At 36.0% G+C, this 22,192-nt stretch overlaps 1 protein-coding gene across 1 annotated transcript in view; it reads right to left on the minus strand.

The window, feature by feature from the left end:
- Positions 1-19,695: 19,695 nt before the first annotated feature.
- Positions 19,696-22,192, minus strand: part of Jakmip2 (janus kinase and microtubule interacting protein 2) — a 156,421-nt gene continuing 153,924 nt past the window's right edge. The window contains exon 20 of the mRNA XM_048811746.1: positions 19,696-19,829. The gene's annotated coding sequence lies outside the window, so the exon portion shown is untranslated. The remainder of the gene's footprint in view (positions 19,830-22,192) is intronic.

Here is a 22,192-nt window from a genome sequence, read left to right on the forward strand (position 1 = left end):
TATGTATCTATATACATATGTACACATATGGATGTACATGGAGTTATGTATAAACACACACATATATATATATATATATATATACACACACACACACACACACACACACATATATATCCTTATTTTGGAATGATTGTATATTCACAGGAAGATGAGAAGACATACAGAAGAGTTCCCCTGTGTATTTCAGTCTGCTGTCCCCAATGATTATACCTTTGCTAAGTATAGTACAATATCAAAACCAGGGAATTAACATTTGTCCAAGATGTATTTAGTTCTCTGTCATTTTGTTGCATGTGTAGATTATTGTAAGCATTCCCCAACTCAAGCGAAGTACAGAACTATTTCTTCACTACAAAGATTTCCTTCATGTTACCCCCATACAGCCACAGCCATCTTTTCCATCCACTACCCGCAACTCTTGACAACCATTAATTTAGTCTCCACATCCATAATTTTGACATTTTGAGAATGTTATATCAGTGAGATCCTATATAGCTGATCTTTTGAGAATATCACTTTTCATGCAGACAATGTCCTTGAGATTCAACCAAGTTACATGTACCAACAGTTCCGTAACTTCCATTGCTAAGTGGTAGTCAGTGGTATCTCCTTAACATTTGTCTAAATATCTGTGTATTCTTGACTTTTAATACAAATGGAATTATTCAACATGTGATCCTTATTAACTTTACATAATGTATTCTTTCACTTTACATAATGTTTTCAAGGTTCATCCATGTTCATAGCATCCATTAAAACTTCATTTTCTTTTATTGCCAAATAGTATTCTCATGGATGGTTGGAATATGTTCAATTTATCCATGTGGCAGTGATAGTAATTTAGGTTGTTTCCACTTTGGGGATATTCTAATGCTGCTGTAAATATTCATATGCAAGTTTTGTGTGGACATGTTTTCAGTACTTCAGGATATATACCTGTTAGGTCATATAGTGAATATATTTGTGGAACAGCCAAATAATTTTCCAAAATGGCTGCACCATATATTATGTCAGCAGTATATTAGGGTTTTAGTTCTCCACACCCTTGCTAACTGAAGTCATTATCTTTCTTTTTTATTAGGGTCATCCTGGTGGGTATCAAAAAATCATTGTGATTTTGATTTTAAGTTCCTTGCATCTAATGATGTTGAGCATCTTTTTTTTTTTTTTATCCTGATTGTTCATTTGCATATCTTCTTTGGTAAATTGAATTATTTGCTTTTCATTTTCTGTATTTTAGATCCATGCTCCTCATCAGACATATAACTTTCCAAATTTTCTCTTATTTTATGGGTTGTATTTTCATTTTCTTACTAGTATTTTTGAAAGCATAAAAGTTTTAATTTCGATGATTTCCAGTTTATCCATTTTTTATTTTGTTGCTTTTGCATCCATGATCACACTTTTCTTCTGGGAGTTTTTCAGTTTTATCTCTTACATTTAAATTGATGATACAATTTGAGTTAAATTTGCATATAATGTGATGTAAGTGTCCCAAGTCACTTTTACATGTACATATCTAGTTGTCCGAGGACATTTGTTGAAAGGACTATTCCCTCTCCCCCATTTAATTGTCTTGGCACCTTGTTAAAAATCAATGGACTCTATGCCTTATTATTTTAAGATTTTTTTTCTACCCCCAAATCTCTAGTTACTGAGGAATGAGCAATTTAAGCTTCCAAAGGATGAGCTAAGGCTTGATATGAAGGCTTCAAGAACAATGGATTTCAAAATCCTGAGTCAAGCACTCTTGAGTATAAATGAGATCCAGGTGCTTTAGACAGCACCTTGGCATATGGAAGAGGGGAGAGTCCAGTGGCTTTGGTAACCTAGCTGAGAAGAGGAGTAAGAGAAAGAGGAAAAAAGCACATGATGGTCCCAAAGGTCAATTTTCTTTCTTTTTTCTGTTTTACTTTAATTAATTTTGGATTTTGTTTGTTTGACCTTCATCTATTCTTCAGAGAAAATAATGCAGCCCCCATCTGGTTAAAAATTCAGGATTTACTATTAGACAAACACTGGCTAACGTCCCAGATACTGTTTTAATTCCTACCTATTTGATGTTTCCAAAGTTTAGTTTCTTCTTTTGCAAAATTAGAATAATAATAACATCTACCTCAAGGGATCAAAATGAGTATAAAATCTACCAGTGAAAGATTTAGCACAATGCCATGATGTATCTTTTACCACTGTGCTGAATTACATTTACTATGTAATAGAATGGGGGATTCTAGAATTCTAAAGTCAAAGGAGGCTTCTATTAACTTGTGATAAAAGGGGCAAAATTCCATTAATCTGTCAGCTCACATGGCCTTTCACTTACTCCCTATGACATAGGCACGTTGCTTGCCTTCTGGGAGCCTCACTTCACTGCTTCTAAATTGGGCTGAAATATCATCATGGACTGTTATACAGAGTTGCTATTGATAGTGAGAGGAGGTAAGAATGGAGCCAAACTTTTAAAATTGTAAAATGTGCTACATTTGTAAAGTGGTTTATTGAAATACTTGCAAAATGAATTGTGATAAAATATCAATGTTAATTTTTATGTTCAATTTCATTAACACTGTACCTCACTGGTGACCTCGAGATAAAGATCAAAAGAGGGCAGTATGGTCAAAAGCTCTGCTGTGTATGGAAATTCCTTCCAAAAATTAGGAATGGAACCACCATATTGGCCAACTATCTCACCCTTTGCCACCCCTTGATATTTATCCAAAAGAACTAAAATCAACAAACCATAGTGATATATCCATATCAATGTTCAGAGCAGTGCAATTCACAATGCTCAAGTTATGGAACTACTCCAGATGTTTACACACACACACACACACACACACACACACACACAATGGAATTTTACTCCAGTATAAAAAATAATGAAATTATGGCATTACTGATAAATGGATGCAACAAGAGAACACCATGATAAGTCATTCTCAGAACGTCAGTGGGCTAATGTTTCCTCTCATATGTGGAATCTAGAAAGAAATATGGGAAGGAGGGGTGGTTCCATGACAATAGAAGGGACATCCACGGAATAGAAAAAGGGAATTGAGAAGAAGGGAGGAGGAACAGGAGAAGGGAAGAACTGTGGAATTAAATTCATGAAATTATACTATGTGACATATAGGAATATACCTCAGTGAATTGCAGCTTCATGTATAAGATACCAGCTAAAAAACATAATTTAATAGAAGGAAAACCAGTAGAGTAGAGGAGAGAAACCAGGGAGTGTGGGGAGGAGAGGGAAAGGGGAATTATGGGGATTGAAATGGAACAACTTATATTGCATCCGTATATAAATATGTCAAAATGAATCCCACTATTATATAACAACTATAATGCACTAATAAAACATATTTCAAAAAAATTTGTTGATATGTGCGGCTAGGGATATAATTCAGAGGTTCTCAAGCATGTACAAGGCCCTGAGTTCAATCCCCAGAAAAAGCAAAATAAATAAATAGGCAAGATTTGTGTAAAATTTAATTGAGATTAAATTTTTATGTAAAATTTAATTGAGATTAAATTTTACATAAAAAGGAAAGGAAGTAAATAAATATGGAACTCTAGCTAGTCACATACGTGCTCAACATTTGGATTAAATGAAATGATGTCTACAATTTACTTTGAAGTATATAAATACTGACAGAGATTGGAAGATAAGAAGGAGTTGAATGAAGTAAAAATAGTAAAATATCAATAGTAAAATCTAAGAGGTGAAATTTGTGAAACCACTCAAATTAATTCAACTTTGTTATATGTTTGAAAGGTTTCATAATAAAATGTTTGGGGAAAGAAAAAAAAAAAACGAGTCTGCCGTGAAATAAAGCAGGGAGTCAACTTAAAAGTCCTAGTTTTCAGTCAAGGTTCTAAAGTGGTGAAGAGTTAATGCTCAGTGGTTTTTGCATTCTTTTCTGAAGCTCTGAAGCTTTCCTGGGCTGGTTCTCTTAATGTTTTCTTTGTTAATAGTATGATCTCTGAGAACAGGAAATACATTAATTCAATTTATAGTTTTATAAGCCTTAATTTTAGTGCCAAAGAAATGGTCCCACAGACTGTGGTCTGGTTGTACAGGAAACCCAATACTCCAGTGTGTGTCTGTGAATGTGTATGGTAACAAACTTATTTGAAGTTTACTGATTATTACAACTTAACATCAGGGTCTTTCATTAAATTTAAATACAATTAGATAATTTACCTGTATTTTAAAGTAGAATCTATTATGAAACTCCATTTTTAAAAGTAGCCCCAACTTTTCCTTTTTCTATTTGCATATTTCCACAGAAAAATGTCTTGAATACTGTCTAACAATCGGGATTATTTCTCTGGCATGAGAATGAAGTGTGTGTGGGGGGGTTCCCTATATCTTTATATTTTCCTATATCATTTGAAAGTGTTTTCTTTTTGTTTGAGATTTCTTTCTCCATCCTCCTCCTTCCTGCTTTTCCCTCTACAACTTTGAATTTTAAAACAATTAAATTGTACAGCAATTTGGAAAAATAATACAAAGTGCCTCATTTAGCTTCTCTCTATGCTTAAAACTTATGTAACTACAGTACAAGAACAAAACCAGGGAATTGACATTGGTACGACACCAGCTACCAACTTTATTCAGATTTCACCAGGTTCCACATGCACCCTTTGGTGGTGATACTCCATCTTAACTTTTTCCTCAGTGTTCACCACTACTGGTGGTGAGGGTGGGTAGGGAGCATTTTGGAATTTATGCGGTAGACACCTATCTCCTTTGAAATGCTATACTATTATCCTTATGGTAACAAATTATCAGGAAGTAGCTTCATCATTCCAAAACTATTGGTAATATGCTTGGGCGACTTGTACCAGCTCGGCAGCCAATTGTTAAGCATTCAGAAATTCTGTCATTGGTAGTTTGAATCAACCCTGGTGGAATAATTACCTCAGAGAAATCTTCAGTGAGCATAAATCAAGGTTCCCCCTCCCTTCTAAAAGTCTGTTTAGGGGCTGGGGATGTAGCTCATAGCGCTTGCCTAACATGTGCAAAGCCTTGGGCTCAATCCTCTAGTCCTACAAAAGAAGAAAAGCCTGATTAGCAGCATGCTACTGTCAGTTTATCATTTACAGTTTCCTTGGTTAATCCCAGTTCTCAGTATTCCTCTTCTTATCTGGGATTGTCAAATATACCTTCCCTCTTTCCTAGTAAGAAAGTAAGGTTAGTCATACATGATGTTTCTTTTCCTTCATCTTATTAAAAAAAGACAGCTAAATAATCTAATAAAACAGCAAGATTTTCTGTTAATGGATTCTAATACCTTATTAAATAATCTTTTTGGAAGTAACTCACTTCTATTTTGCCAGGGACTTTCTGGAGCACAGATATATATATATATATATATTTAACCCCAGGAGAAGGATGGAGGGTGTGTATATGTGGAGGTGGGGGAAGGTGGGTTAGGAATTTCCACCCTTCTCAGTTCCCACCAAACAGGAAGCTGTTGGTCTCATCCACACTGACATGTCTTTTCTTCTCTTGGTTCCATACATTTTCTCTAAAACTGCAGGGACTGGTCTTTCTTGTTGAGTCAGATGATGGGAACTGAGAAAATAAGCTTGATTTAAAATTTCCAGGAGTCAAAAGCCACAGGGATTCTTTGTAAATCACTGTGTGAATTCTGCAAGCTTCTAGATAGTGAAGAACAAAGATCCTTCATCTTTAGTGAGAAACAGCTATGTTTCCTCTTAAACTCTTAGTATATCAATTACAGACAGAAAAAGAGTAGAACAAAAACAATATTTTCCTATTCTGTGTTCTCCCCTTGTCTAAAGGTGTTGCTTATTTAATAGATATGTGTCAATTAATCTAGATAGATAGCCCATTGCAAGCTCTGGGAGAGCACAAGATGTTCTAACCTCTTATGGACCAAGAAACTGGAGGCCAAATCACACTGGAACCATAATAGTGGAATGAGTAGAAGCTTTTGAGTTTGATCAGAGTTTGAATTCTGACTTGGTCACTTACTAGTTGAATAAACTTGGGTAAGTTACTAAACTTCTATGTGTTGCTTTCCTCATTAGTAAAGTTTTTAAGAGCATGAATAATAATGATTGAACCTTTTGGAAGATTTTTATGTTCATTTTTACAATGCTTTATTTTAATTCATTTTAATTTCATTTTCACTAATATAACCTCGGATTGTATTATTTCCATTTTGTGAATGAGAAAATTGAGTCTCTGAGACATTCAGTAAGTTGGTCAATGTTATAGGCTAACAGAGGACAGAGCTTGGATTTAAACGGGCTTCAAAGTGAGTAAACTTAGATCACTCAGAGGACACGGAACATATGAAAAAATGCATGAAAATATATACAATAAGAGCTGTTGTTGTTACATTGATATTTAATACACAATGAAGCATATCTTCCCTCTAGTGATAATTATTTTAATATATTTACATACGAGAGTATATAGGATTCTACAGTATGTTATAGATTAAGTAAATTGATCTTATTGTTGTTTAGTGAAAAGTTCACTAAATGTGGAATCAGATAATCTGACCCAGGTCCTGGTTCTGTTATTTACTTGTTCTGAGGATAGGCAAAGTCACTTACACAAGTAGCCTCATTCATACACAGGCATGCCTGCCATATAGTAGCTCTTCAGTGAATATTATTAAAATAATGAATAAATGAATGAATGAATATTAACTTCTTTTCCAGGTCCAAAAAATGATTTTCCTTGTGATGTACATAAATGAAAATTCAAACATTTAATGCTCAAATGAAGTCAGTAAGATCTCCATCAGAGATGTCCCAAATCAAAGCATTTCTTTATAGCGCCTCGAGTGGTGCCATCAGTTACTGCAAGTTATTGAACATCACTTCCCTTCAGTGCCTGGTTCTTGCATTCAGCTGAGATTTGCTGTGCGACTTGTTTGCTTCTCTTCTACTGCCATTTAAACCTAGTCTGAACAGGAAGACTTTTGCTATGTCCTTTAGTTTGTTTGTTTTGGGTGGGGGAGGTGTGCGTCTAGGAATCCAGTCCAGGGTCTTGCACATGCTATGTGTGCTCTCTACCACTAAGTTACAGTTTTTAGTCCTGGCTTGATTCTTTTTTTTTTTTTTTTAACATGTGAATCAAATGGGGTATAATTTTTCATTTTTCCAAGTGTACAGGTTGCAGAATCACATTGGTTATACAGACACGTATATACATACAGCAATACTAGTGTCTATTTTTATTTAAATAAATCACTGTCTATTTACTTAACATTGTGATATTCTTGGGTTGATTAGGAAGGATCATGAAGGCGGGGATGTCTGGGGTAAAAAGCATTCTTTCATACGATCCTTTTATGCTTTATGCTTTTACACTGCCCTTTTATACTATAACCTTCTATGCTAACTAATATGTTGAAAAACATAACTAATAAAAGTATGATTTATTGAACCCTTTCTATAGACCAGGCACTGATTAAAACTTTTGTACTAATCCTACTACAAATCTTATTTGATTCCCAGAGCAGGCTGACAGGGTAAATAATTACATTATCCTACTTTCCATACAAGGAAAGGGCAGTTTAGAATGATTAAGTTACTCATTCAATGACACATATCCTAGAGGCAGAGATAGGAATGGGACCAAGTCTGTCTGACTCCTGTACACGCATTGCCTCTTGTAACATATTAGAAAGAAAAAAGGTCATAAAAAGAGAAGGCCAAATCAGTGGGTCTGTGCTTTACTTCCATGTGTAATTCAAATAAATTGAAGCACCTGGCTTATTTTGAATGGTACTTTTCCACAGCAGCCCCTCTATGACTCGGGAGATGCCAATACTAAGAAGCCAAAATCCTTCGTCAATTGTAGATGACTTATAAAATGCTATTTATGGTTAGGAATGGAGAACTAATGGAATAAAAGTTTATGTAACCAATGTTTTGTAAGAACAACAAAAATATTATTGCTCTTTTTCATTCTTTTGCTTCTTGGGAGGTAAATTTTTTATGGACCCTGTGTTTCTCTTTTAGAAATCACTTTTTAAGAAACATAATATGTTTTGGCAAAAATTTTTGAAACATAACACAGTTATTTAAAAAACAATCAAGACTATCTACATAATAAGAGAATCTCTAGACACAATAACACGCCTTCCCTGTCCTCTGGGGGAAACTTGTTTCAGAGGTGGGGAATTAGGGAGTGAATCTGATGAACTGCCTTGACCCCTTTTGTCTGAGTCTGAGCCAGTCTGGAATATTTGGAGACTGTAACTGGTCGCCAAGTTTCCCTGGTCCTTTGTGATTGCAAATGAATTTGCTGCCCAAGTGAAAACAACCCAGCTTCTTTGAAATGAGAGGCTGCAAAAACTCAGATGGTGAAAAATCATGCCAGAGAAGTGGACAAGGCAGTGCTTATATTTAGGTTATTGCTTTCATATGGATGTGGGAAGAGAAAAGCAAACCAGGAAACACAAAGTATCCTGTAAAATCAGTTTCAGATTTTCTATGAGCACACACTTTGTCCTAGAGTTTTGGACAAATGCTCCCCTCCTGTGGTCAGAGAGTAGAATACAGAGGAATAGAGAATTACTGTCAAGTGGGCAGGGGATATGTTAGTTTGTCTATGTTTTTGGAAGGTCTTTTGGTTTATGGAAAAAAAAATCCTTCAAAAACCAAAACAAAACAAAAGAATGAAAGGAAGAAATAAATGAAAAAATCCATAAAGAACAGTAAAAGGATTTGCCTTTTTATTCCCTTCTGCAATACTGGAGATGGAATTCAGAAACCTGCACATGCTAGGCAAGTGCTCTATCACTGAGCTACGTCCCCAGCCTCAACAAAATAACTTTCTATAAAATGGCTCAGTTTAGCAATTTTTACCTTCATGGAATCTTCTCTGATTACTCAAACAAGAAGCAAATCCTTCCTCCACAGTTTAATGTATAAAACAACAGAATTAGAATAATTTAGTAAGGCTCTGCTGAGTACAAGGACCTGTCCTAGATGCTGAAGATTAAAAAACCTAAAAAAAGGTGAATTCTCTGCCCTGAAATAATTCAGGTGTAATTAGGGAATTAAGTGGAGAAATACAGAACAAGCAACTTAATACACATGGTAAATGAGATGGGTATACCAAGAAGGCTTTGGGAGAACAAAGTTTATTTTGTCCATCTCTCTTGAAGATGATGGCTAAACTGAATTTTCAAGTGTAAAATTTATCTAGGTTTAAGGGAAAATAGGAGGATATTCTAGGCTGTGTGTGTGTGTGTGTGTGTGTGTATTGGGGATGGGGGAAATAGGACACAATGATTGATGCCCTAGAACGCATAAAGACAGAGTTTGACCTTATTGTCTAGTGCTAGGTTAGACACTGTTGTGTTCAATTTGTCTGAAATGTCTCACTTCAGTCCTAAAGCCCATGTTTATGTGAAATTCTGAGTTCCCATAGCTTTTGGGAATTCACTGTAGGTAGGTGGTGGGAAACTGAGGAGAAATTTTAAATAGGAGGACAACCTGGTATGATTTACACATTAAATCAAGTTGAAAATGTGTAGTTTATATAAAGGAGACAAACCTAGAATCAATTGATATGACTAGGAAGCTGCTGAGAGAGTTCAGGGGAGGCACTCTTAGTAGAAATCATGAAGAATAGAGGATGGATTGGAGAACTAAAATCAATAGAATTTGTGAAGGAGTCGATGCAAAGGTGAGGGAAAGGAAAGAGAATTAAGTTCATGATCCCATCCTAATTTCATCTGTTGCTTATTGCTGAGTTGAGGAACCCAGGAGGAGGAGCAGGTCTAGACTAAAGTTTAATCTGGGATCTGAGATGCCTTATGCTACCCTTACATTTTAACCAAGCTGGATTGGCTTCTCTTTCATTGTCTCAGCCTTACCTGCTTCATTTTAGTATAAGTGCACTAAGAACAAGGACCCAATCACCATCATCTCAACAAAAAATGCCTTTTGAAAAAGCATTTTTATGAAATTGTTGAAAGTGTCATTCTCATAAAAATAAGTGACCAGGTATCCAATGTTATGTAGCTTATTAATTAAATGAACAAGTAGCATGGTTGAGCAGGTTTAAGAAGGATTTAAAGAATGGGTAAAGATCTGATAAAAATGAAAGCAATGTTAGAAACAATAGTGATTAATGTGTTTATAGAACAAAAACTCAAAATTTATTTGCTTGGGAATTTCCCCCTCTATCAAATTGAAAAAAATGCATCATATATTATTAATTTTTATAAGTTAATCTCTAACTTTATAGAGTTACATCTGAATTTTGAATTTGTTGCATTTCCCTTTTGACATTTTAGAAAGCACTCTGAAGAGAAATTATACAGTCATCCTATTGCCTTATTTCTAGGTTTTGAATATTTTATTTTCTGAAGTACCTCTAAGAATATCTATTATGAATTTTTATATTGATTTTATATCCTGTAGCTGTTCAGAAAGAGATTTGAGGTGTTATATATCAAAGGCATATCAACAAATTTAGGCAAAATAGTAAGTCCATTTAAAAAGTAAATAAAATGATGTTATGACTGACTTTTAGATTTGTTATGCATGTCTAAACAGGGCAAAATGAGAATATAGCAAATTATCTCGTTATAAGGAAAGAAAATAATTTCCAATAGACAGTCATAAGTCATTGTGAAATAATATGACTTGTGATGTCGTAGGGCTGGAGCTATGGCTTATTCTGGTCTGTGTTTAGAATTTAGGGTGTTTCCTGGCACATAGGTGGTTCTCTGAATGAGTGAGACAGCATTGCAGTGAACTGATGAGTGACCCTAGTTTTTTCTAATACAGATAAAAGAGGGGCTGGGACAGTAGCTCAGTGGTAGAGTACTTGCCCAGCATGTGAAGGGCCTCAAGTCCAAGAACTGAAGAAGGAAGAGGAGGAGGAGCAGGAAGGATTACATTAAAAAAGAGAGAGAGAGAGAAATTTTAGTATGAATCTCTTTGAGCCCAGCCTCAAGTATTAAATTTATGTTTAATAGTTCTTCATATTGGACCTGGAATGTCTCCCAAAGGTCTGTGGGTTAAAGGCTTGGTGGCCTGCCCATGGCACTATTGGGAGATGGTGGAAACTTTAAAAGTGAGGCCTAAGGGGGAGGTTTTAGGTCTTTGGAGGTGGCACCCTGATGTCTTTCTTTCTTTTCACATCCTGATAATGAGGTGAATGAGCTTTTTGTTCTGCTGTGTATTCCCCTCACCATAGGTTTGAAAGCCACAGGGCCACCTGACCATGGACTGAAAGCTCCAAAACTGAGGAAGCAACAACAACGACATTTTTTCCCCATACAAGTTGATTATCTCAGGTATTTGTTATGGTAATAGAAAACAGTAACACATGGATCTACAAAATTATTCTTCATACTTTGCATTATAGATTCTTTATTTGTTTCATTGCTGCAAGTTTTTTTGAGGTAAGTCCATACGTAAGAGGCCTTGGAAATGGAATGCTGTGTTAGCCAACTTTTTGTTGCTATGACCACAACATGTATCGTAAACAACTTAAAAGAGGAATAATTTATTGTGGGTCATGATTTCAGAGGTTTCAGTCTATGGTCAGCTGGCACCAAAGCAGAAATGTCATAGCAGAAAGGTGTGGCATAGCAACATTGCTTATCTCATGGCAGCTGGGAGAGAGGAAGAGGGAGAGGGACCTGGGAGGGAGAGGGGGGAGGGGAAAAGAGGGAGGGAGAGAGATAGGGGGAGAAAGGGAGAGAGGGAGAGAGGGAGATTCCCCCATTTTCTCTACCCTACTTACCCTGATTACTCTCACCTCCTATAGTTGCCGCCACCTCCCAACAAACCATTTAAATTGTTGATTCATCAAATAGGTTAATCTGCTGATGAGGTTAGCGATCCCATGATCCAATAATTTGCTAAAAGTCCACCTCTGAACATTGCTGTGAGGAACAAGCCTTTAACATGTGAGTCTTTGGGGAACAGTCCATACAAAACGTAACAGATGATCACAGTTGTTACATACAGTGGTTCTACAAAGTTGAGAAAAAGTACATGGATAGATGAAGGGAAGTAATACCTAGAACAAGGATGGTAAACAGCCAGCATGTGTCTCTCAAACTACACTTGAAACAGGCACACTAATCTAATGATCATGGTTCTTTCCCTGTGTGTGTAAATCTACCTTGGCCTCCTATCACAGTGAGCTTGTAGGCACAATAAATTATTCAAAGTTTTGGAGGAGAGATAAGAAGAAATCTGTTTGCTATCTAGGATGTAGAGTGTATTTCCTGCCATTACACTAATGTTTCTGATTTGCCTCATCCTGTTTTCCCTTTTCTTTTAAAAATCTTTTATTAGAGTTACATGGTTATACATAGTATTTGGGCTCATCCCAACATGCTCATACATGTGTAGAAATCTGATCCCCCATCTTCTCTACCCTTTTTCACTCCCATTCCCCACCGACCTTCTCCTTCTAGCCCAGTAAACTTTCTTTTGCTAATCTATTAATTGGTATTTGATTGGTTCTATATAAATGATGTTATCCTATCATTTCTTCTCCCTTTACTTTATTTTACTTTAGCTTCTGCATATGAGAAAAAACATTCAACCTTTGAGATTCTGAGTTTGGCTGATTTCACTTAGCATGATATTCTCTATTTCCATCCATTTATCAGCAAATGCCATAATTTCTTTCTTTTTCTTTTCTGTTTCTTTTTTTTTTTTTGTGTGTGTGTGTGTGTATGTGTGTGTGTGTGGCTGATTAGAACTCCATTGTGTGTGTGTGTGTGTGTGTGTATCACAGTTTCTTAATCCATTCATCTATTGATGGGCATCTGGGTTGCTTTCATGATTTAGCTATTGTAAATTATGCTGCTATAAACATTGATGTGGCTAAATTGCTGTAGTATGCCAATTTTAGTTATTTTGGGAAAATGTCTAGGAGTGGGATAGTTGGGTTATATGGTGGCTTGTCCCTAGTTTTTTGAGGAATCTCCAAATTGCTTTCCAGAGTGGTTGTACTAGTCTGCAGTTCCACCAACAATGTACAATGTTCCTTTCTCCCTACAACTTGGTGAGCGTCTACTGTTGTTTGTATTCTTGATTTATTGCCATTCTGTCTGGAGTGAGATGAAATCTTTGTGTAGTTTTTCTTTTTTAAAATATATTTAGTTGTCTATGAACCTTTATTTAATTTATTTATTTATATGTGCTGCTGGGAATCCAACCCAGTGCCTCACACATGCCAGGCAAGCACTCCACCACTGAGCCACAACCCCAGCCCTTAGTGTAGTTTTGACTTGCATTTCGCTGATTGCTAGAGATGTTGAACATTTTTTCATGTATTTATTGGCCCTTTGTGTTCTTCTGCTTAGTTCTTTTGTTCATTTATTGATTGGGTTATTTTTTGTTGTTATTGCAAAGTTTCATGAGTTATTTGTATTTTCAGGATATTGATCCGCTATCAGAGAAGTAGCTGGCCAAGATTTCCCCCCATTCTGTAAGCTCTCTTCACACCCTTCACCATTTCCTTAGTTGTACAGAAGCTTCTTTGTTTAATATCATCCCACTTATTATTGGTTTTATTTTTTGTCCTTTGGGGGTCTTAAGGAAGTCTGTACCAGCACTTACATTATGGAGAGTTGAGCCTATGTTTTCTTCTAGCATTTGTAGAGTTTCTGGTCTAATTGTGAAGTCTTTGATTCATTTCTGTTTGAGATTTGTGCAGGGTGAAAGATAAGGGTCTAATTTAATTTTTCTACAAATAGCTACTCAGTTTTCCCAGCACCATTTATTAGAAAGATTATCTTTTCTCCAAGATATATTTTTGGCATCCTTGTGAAATGTTAGGTTTTCCCCTGTGTCTTCTGTTCTATTCCATTGGTCTTCATGACTATTTTTCACCCGGTTTTTCCAAAATAGTGTTCGTTAGGAAAAATTAAAACAAAAAAGTCACATCAACCACTTACAAACAATACAAGATCATGTTTTAAAAAAATGCAGCTTGTTTTATTTTTATAGAAACTAAAACACCAGAGTTCATTGATTCCTATATTAAATACATAAATTATAAAATAACCAATTCATAAAACTTTACATACAATAAATTGTTTCCAATCTCTACGGTAATACATACAGTACATGTACATGTCCAGTGTACTTCACAGGACTGTTCTTGAGAAACTGAGGCAAATTATATCTTTCTTTCATTAATAAACAAGCACTGAAGCAGTATATGGAGTCGTGCTAATGAGATGGAAAGAACCCTAATTGATGCAACCGATTTCGGGGGAAGCTTTGGGAAATTGGCCCTCTGGCTACAGTAATACAATAGAAATCTGAGGAATTATGTCTTCAGATTAGCTCAATACTTGAGTCCCCAGAGAACTGAATATTAAAGATTAAATCATGCATAAACCCTGCTTGGAATGGGATTTTTAGTTGAGAAAGATATGGGACCTTTGGCTGATAGTAATACTGAATATTGTGCTGGGTGTTTTGTTGCTATTCCAAAAAAAAAAAAAGAAGAAGAATTGCTGGTTTTGGGTCTGGATAATTGAAAATTCAGTGAATAGTCTCTGTTATAGTCAATAATAGGAAATAGTAGAAATGAACAGAAGATGGGGGAGCAGAAAGAAGAGGCAGGCAAGGACGGATGAACAGACAGTAGATGCTAAACAGACATGAATTGCCTCTTCCATCCTAGAACAAAAGCACACACCTGGTAAGTGCTCACTCCATCACACTATGTACAGAATATATATGTGCATATATGTACATCACATATTTATAAAATGCTTAGATTTTGATCTGCCTTGTGGGAAGGTGCTATGGTTAATTTGGGGAATAGGCACATTTTGTGAGATGTCTGTTAAAATAAGTGATTGCATTATTAATGGATACTTCAATTTGTTTTTTTGTTGGGAAATCGCATCATTCACTCTTTAGCAAGTTTGTGGAGTCTTCATTATCGGCAAAATGTGACTCAAACTTGTCTGTCTATGATACTTCCGCCCTATAGAACTTTGCCTATAACAAAGCAGGAAAAATAAGCACGGGTGTAAAGACCTCAGTGCAAATAAGCAAGAACAGGAAACCTCACCAAATTGATTTAGGTTAAATATAGTAAATCATAATCCTATTTTTTGCCACATTTCCCCTTTAAGTCTATCTTCAGTAATTCTGATTAAGCATTGAACTTGGACTCTCAACAATACATTTAGAAGGAAAAACTGTCAAACTAAAGACAGCAAAGAATGTGAGCTTCCCAGTTCTGAAATGGAATCATAGAATTTGGCAGTTGAAGAGGCTTTATAAGGATCAACACCAACTTTCTGTTGGGCTTAATCCTCTTGCCAGTATGCCTGAAATTCAGTCTCAAGACAGAATATTATACAGAAAAAAAATGAGGCAGTTGGACATAAAGGAAGCTTCCTCTCTTAAGAATTGTGACCTAATGTTTTTACCTCCAGAATACAGAAGTCCACTTAAAGAGGGACTTGGGTCTGTCCTGGAAGCACTCATTCAAGACATAAACAGTCTAAAATTTGCTTTGATTACTGATCTTTCAAAAGTTGTATTGAGCTTTCTAAATATGGTAGATGAATTTAAATTATTAAAGTGACAAATTAAACTAATAAAAGCTATTATTAAACTACCAGAACTTTGTTATGAAATTTTCACAAAGGACAATAAGAAATGTAACCCCCAAACAACATAGCCATTTTTATTCTATTGTGTGTGTGTATATTTGTATATATTCTGCACCACTCTGACAGATCAAAAGGATGCAATTAAATATTTTAAAAATGAAATGTCTGCGCTGTCCATCTATCTTGATGTAAAATCACACAGATGGTCCAATAATTCAAAGATCAACATACAACCAATAACTATTCTTTTTACAGTTTCCATGAAAACCCACATAGGTTATATAGACATGCATCATTTAAAAATAATGAGTTTATGAATTACATTGAAGACAGGAACATACGAATTACATGATGGATTTACAGGAAAAGAAATAGGCAGAAAGGAACAAGTTTGCCAGAGGTTTATTTAAAACCAAAGGGAAAAAAAAAGAAAAAAAGAAAAAAAATCAAATAGTTTGAAATAAAAGACTGTAACAAAAATTCCTTGGCAAACTTTATTTCTTCAATTACAAGTGGAGAACCAATCCTCCTTTTTCTACCCCAGTGGTGACCCTGCCCTCTCCATGTCTGTCCTTCTGAGTTTGGAAGACCCATACTACCTGTGTGAGCAGTTATTTAGAGACTGAAGAAAAATCAAAGTGAAATTAATTCTTCTGCCCCTAAAACCTAAAGTTTGGCAATAAAATTTGGCAATAATTTTATTTGCAAGACATAAGTTAAAATAAATATGATTTTCTCAGCTTATTCTATTGTCTCCTAACTTGAAAGTTGGGTAGTATTTAAAAATAAATGAAAAAAGAACAGTTTAGTGACATGTTTTCTAATGTGGCAGTCACCTAGAGTCTGCCTCTTCATTTCTTCCCTTTCATAGAAATTTTTCTGTCCTGAATAACAGTGCTAAATTGAGTCTTTAATTATCTCAAACTATTTTAAATACTTATGTTTTTTTCCTGAGGGTGCAAATATTTGCTTAAGACAAAGTAAATAAATGAACCCTGATTGTTCAGATTCTTATTAACTCATTGGCCAGATATGTCAGGATAGTACAGATATAAAAATTAAATATCTGAATGGGAATTATCTTTTTTTTTCTTTCCTAAAGAAATGGAACCATGGTAGACCTCTCTATTATTAACAAGGCATCCTGTTTACTATTGCTGAACTTCAAATGTAAAGAGGAACCATGCATTTAGATTTGGTTCATTTCTATGGATCCATGAATGACTGCAACATGAATATACAATTTTCCTGATGCTGTCATAATTGTGGAAATATATAACAGAGAAATGTATTAATAAAAATATTTAGACTTATCTGATAAGTTAATTTTGAAGATCATGAGCATGACTTAACAAAAATATCACCATTTATCTTACAATCTAGGGAAATTTGCTTGATGTTCTGGGTTTAAAAAAAAAATCTCCTTTTGCATCTGCCCTAAACCCATCTAAAGCTTCCCAGGTGATCATTGTTACTCTCATATAATTGGAAATACGATACAATCCAATTAACAGCAGACAAGCCGACAGGACATATGAGGAAGCCACACAAGTTTTGCAAACATTTCTAATCATTTAGAAAATAGTTATTGGATTTAAATTTCAACCCACAAGTTTCTTGGTGGGGAATGCCAAATAAAGAGAAGAAAGGTATGTTTGGTTGAGCAGATGGACTATGGATTTGTTCAGACAGGCTCTGGAGTGTAAGAGCAGAGCAATTGAAGAGAAAGGTTTGAAATACAGGATAGCCATTTGTCCTCTTCCATATTTTCTGAATGATGTTTGCTAAGGTTAGGTGATAGACATCACAGAAGTACCCTCTTTCACATTTACTGCATTGTGAACCCGCGGTTCACATTTAATTTAGAACCTCTCTAGTTGATCAAAGAATCCAGTAGGATGACCTGGACATGAAGCTCAGTTGGTAAAGCACTGGACTGGTATGCAGGAAGCCCTCGGATTCAATCCCCAGCACCACACACACACACACACAACACACACACACACACACACACACACACACGGCAAGGAATCTAGTAGGATAGTTCTGCTTGCACATTCCCAGTTGGACATATCATCTGACCTTCCCCACAAATGAAAGTGATAATCAGGCTTATTGGATGATATTGTCAATTCTTTCCAAGCCTGCCTTTCATGATTGGATGTCATGTGAGCAAAGTGAAATTTTATTTGATGCAATCATGAGATCTGGGAGATGCTTATCATTGAAATGACACACTCTTCTGTCCTGTTCAATAGCATGAGATGACTCTTTGCTATAGGTGGCTAGAGATCCTGATTTGGGATCTCTCAATCTTTATTGCTAATAATGTCTCAGGTAGCTTGATGGCAATGCTTCAGTGCTGCAAAACTTAGATTTAACCAAACTGAAGCACTATTTTATTACACAGGGGAATCTTTGTCTCAACAACACAAGTCAAATACAGCAGTTATAATAATTACAAAGCACTTTGTGCTACTTTAAGCACCTCTTGTTCCAGAATTGCAAATAAAATATTCCATGAAAAAGCATTTCAACCCCATTTTGCAGATGAGGAAACTGAGGCACAGAGAGGTTAAGTGACTGGGTCAAAGACATCTGGGTCAGCAGTACGTACAAGGACAAAAAGTGGGTCCCCAGTGTTCTAGATTTTCTTGCAGATTCTTCAGTTATTGTTCTGGCTTTAAAAAGCTTAGCACTAAAACTGAAGGATAAAGATGCTGAACTCACATATGGAAAGATATGTGTAGCATTTTGTCAAAAGAGTTTCTGGCTCCCTACACACATTCTTTATGCGTGGGAATTCTAACCCCACAAATAAAACCTTGACATTTTGAAAAATTGAGGTTATCTTGTTATCTATAGTAAATGAGGTGTAAAATTAACTTTTCAGGAACATGTAGTTACTCTTAGAGTTGAGTCCAAGACTCAGTAATGCATAACTTAGGAAAAATACTGGTCTTCTAATTGTCTCTGGTATAAAATGGCCTTATCAGCAACATAATGTTATCTCTATATAGAAAAGTAGAGCCATCTTGTTGCTGCTAGCTGACCAGGAAGAAAAGTCATCACTCTAAATGACAAGAGGTCAAATTGCTCTAGGTATATCAGGAAATTTTAATATTCACATTTTGGTGGCAAACCCAACTGTTGGTAGAAGTTTACTTATCACCTCTATATGGTGTTTTAACCCAAATCATATAGCATATTCATTGCAGGCAATTTTTAAACTGAAAACCAGCAATTATGGAAATAGAAGGATTCAGAGGTGCTCTCTGGCCCATGTTCCCTATGGATGTTGGTGTTCTAAACAGAACTAAGTCAGGGAGCTTGCAATTTAGAGTATCATCTTCATAATATGAATGAGATCAGTCTGTTGTTGGTGAAGGAGTGCAGATGTGAGAGAAGAATAAAGAAGCATCAAATCCACATTTACATCTCATGTTACATTCACCGGAGTCCTTTGACTTGGTTGCCAGTTTAGGTAGGGTCACTGTGATCCACTTCTCATCTGTCATCTGTCAATGCATTCCACCAGCTTCACCTTTTGCAGAAAATCAAAATGGAGAGTGCTTTTCTTCCCTTCACACTGCAGATGTCTCTGTTCCTGAGTTTAAAACAATCATAAAGACAGAAAAGCAAATCCCTGTAGTAAGAAACCAGACTTTTCAAATGAAACATTTTATTGTAAATAGCTCCTCATAGGTATTCCTCGTGCTTCATTCCCCACCCACCCTTATTTTTTTGTTGTTGTTGGTTTTGTTTTGATTTTTTAAAATTGTGTTTATTTTGAGGACTGGTATTTCCATGGGGTGTGGTGTTACATTAAAATGACCCCCCCTGCACAGCAGGGGTTGAATGTTTCATTGTAACTTTGGTTCCATGCCCAAGACACATCTTTGCTTGATCTGCTGAAACTGGTTTCACTGCTGATTTTTTTCTTTACACAATATATGTTTATAGTTCTTTTCTTCTGGTTTGACATATACATGTTTCATTAAATGCAGCATATATTGTAGATTTTCAACAGGGTCATGTAGGAACTGTCAAGTAAGAAACCTTGAATAATGGCTTTAAAGTACAAGTTGCAGTCTTGGCTACAGGGTACTTCTTAGCTTTTGATCTCCTTCGCACTGGTGTAAACAATTTTGCCATCTTTGAAGGTTTAGAAGCATTTGCCTTTCTGGGGCCTGTTCCTTGTTTTCGGTTATTCTGTAAAACAAAGGAAAAATTCTTTAATCATCGTTTTTGTTAATGGCTGAATAAGAAAGAAAAAAAAAAAAAAACCAAAGTCTAGCACAAGTCAAGTTTGTTTTAATTCCCAGCATCCCCACCCATCCCACCAAAAAAAAGTAAATGTGTAAATGTGTTTTTATAAAGATAAAAATATTTTCTTTACTATCTCTTTGGGCTAAATGCCTTTGTGCAAGTTAGATGACATCTCTAAGCTTAGTTACTTTAATTTTAAATGAGAAAATAAAAGTCTTTATTTCAAAGTTTGTTGCAAAATAATATATGTAATTAATGGTTCTTGTCTCATAGTAAGTGGCCTGAAATATTAGCTATTATCTTTATTGCCTTGTCCTCTGGAGTCTTCCAGGGCGGTATCTTAAAACTCAATTGTATCATCATGGCCCTGACATTAATTTAAGGTTATTTTAGAAGCAGTTCTCTATATGCCCTTCAGCCACTAGCTTTTATGTCATGCTTTCTCCCAATAATTATAGCCATTGACAGGTAGTCTCTACCCTAAGGACTATTTGGAAGACTACCTTGGAATTCTGCCACAGGGTTTTCCCGGGTGGCCCCCAGATGTCTCTGAAAAGGTGTTTTTCTGGAGCTACACCAATCAAGACTTTTACCCTGTTCCTCCTTAGGTCCATGCGTCTGGGTTTTCCCTTGGATAGAATATCACCTAATGCTTCTCCTCCAATAAAAGCAGGAAATGGCAGAGGATGTGCGATCATGTGCTTGACCAAGGTCAAGTTATATAAGCCTGCTAGACCTCAATTTCTTCATCTATAAAATGAAGATACTAATCAGTAGAAAGATTTTATTATTGTCCCTGAAATGTTGATCAAGATCCTAAGTGGGGGAAAAGAAGGCACTTAGTACCCAAAGGACACTTTCAGGATACCATATATTAGCAAATTTAAGATTCAGAGAAATTCCTGCTGGGAGGACAAGTCAGAAATATTTGGGATTTTTATTTGTAGAGCCACTCTGCTCCCAAGACTGGGTTAGATTGGGATAAAAGAGTTGAAGTTACAGAGAAGGAATCCTGGAAAGAAGTGCAGTGGCTGGGGACAGCCATCCTGAGGGAGGGGGCATAAGGTGTTAAAAGGCATGATGAGACTTGGGCTGGGTGCAAGAAGAGACTTGCTTTCTTTGGCTCAAACACAGAATTGTTTCTCTTGAGCGAAGACCTGGAGAGAGACGACAGGGCAAAGATGGAGGAAATAGTGTAGTTATCTTCTAGTCCATTCTTCAACTAAAGACTGCCTCCCCAGCTGGCAGCTGTGGGATATACCAAAAATAATATGGGAGCCAAATGGCAGTGGAAGACGTTGGGCGGAATAGTGGGTCTACTGCAGGGGCATGCCTCCTTCTGAAGAACTCACACATCTCCCAGGATGACCAGTCTTTCTTGCCTCTCAGAGGAAAGACATCAAGACCTGGTTAACATGGTCAGTGAATTGGTCCAGGGGCAGGATGCCTTTCCCTTTCCTTCCCTGGAAAAGGGTAGAACTTTGAAGGTGGAGCCATGCCTCTTAGAGCAAACCAGGAACCTACTCTCCACAGGGCACCCAACTCATAACTTAGGTAGGATAAGGGAGAAAATGAGGCCAAACAAAGGCTGAGACTGAATTTTTAAACTGGGAAAGACTTTTGACTGAAAGGGTAGGGAACCACCTTGGAATTTAATTAAAGAAAGAGACAGGGAAATAGGAAAGAACCTAAGAAAACAGACTGAGTTCATATTTGCACACTACTGTAATGACAGCCTTAAACAACTAATTGCAAATATAATAATCTCTTATTCCCTGGTTAAAAAAAAGAGAACTGATCTAAACATTCATATAAAAGACCTTTAAGGGATATATGTTTGTTTGTGTATCTGTATACATAAAAACTATACAACACAAAAGGCTTTTACTTGCAAATTTTCAATTTATATTTCAATAGAGATTATACCCTATTTTGTGTCAAAGCTTGTGAAGGTAATTTCTGCTTTTTACAATTGAGGTAAATAAAACCTATCATTTGAGCAAACACATATTGTTTTTAAAAACCAATGAACATATAAGAATTCTCCCATAATGTTACATTTCTGTAAATTGACATTGACAGGTAGTCTCCATCCTAAGGACTATTTGGAAGACTGTGAAAGGAACTATTAAATTTATAGTAAAGTCAGATTTGAATAAATCTGAACTTCTGAATAGCTGCAGTTATCCAGTTCACAATAGGGGTCATAGGGATTCTTTCACCCAGGTTGCTTAATTGTGCTGAGCTGTACTTTCCTTCTCTGTGAAACAGCAATTGCAGCTATGATTTCTGAAACTTTACAACAG

This window comes from Marmota marmota, unplaced genomic scaffold (assembly GCF_001458135.2).
Source record: "Marmota marmota marmota unplaced genomic scaffold, marMar, whole genome shotgun sequence".
Classification (NCBI taxonomy): domain Eukaryota; kingdom Metazoa; phylum Chordata; class Mammalia; order Rodentia; family Sciuridae; genus Marmota; species Marmota marmota.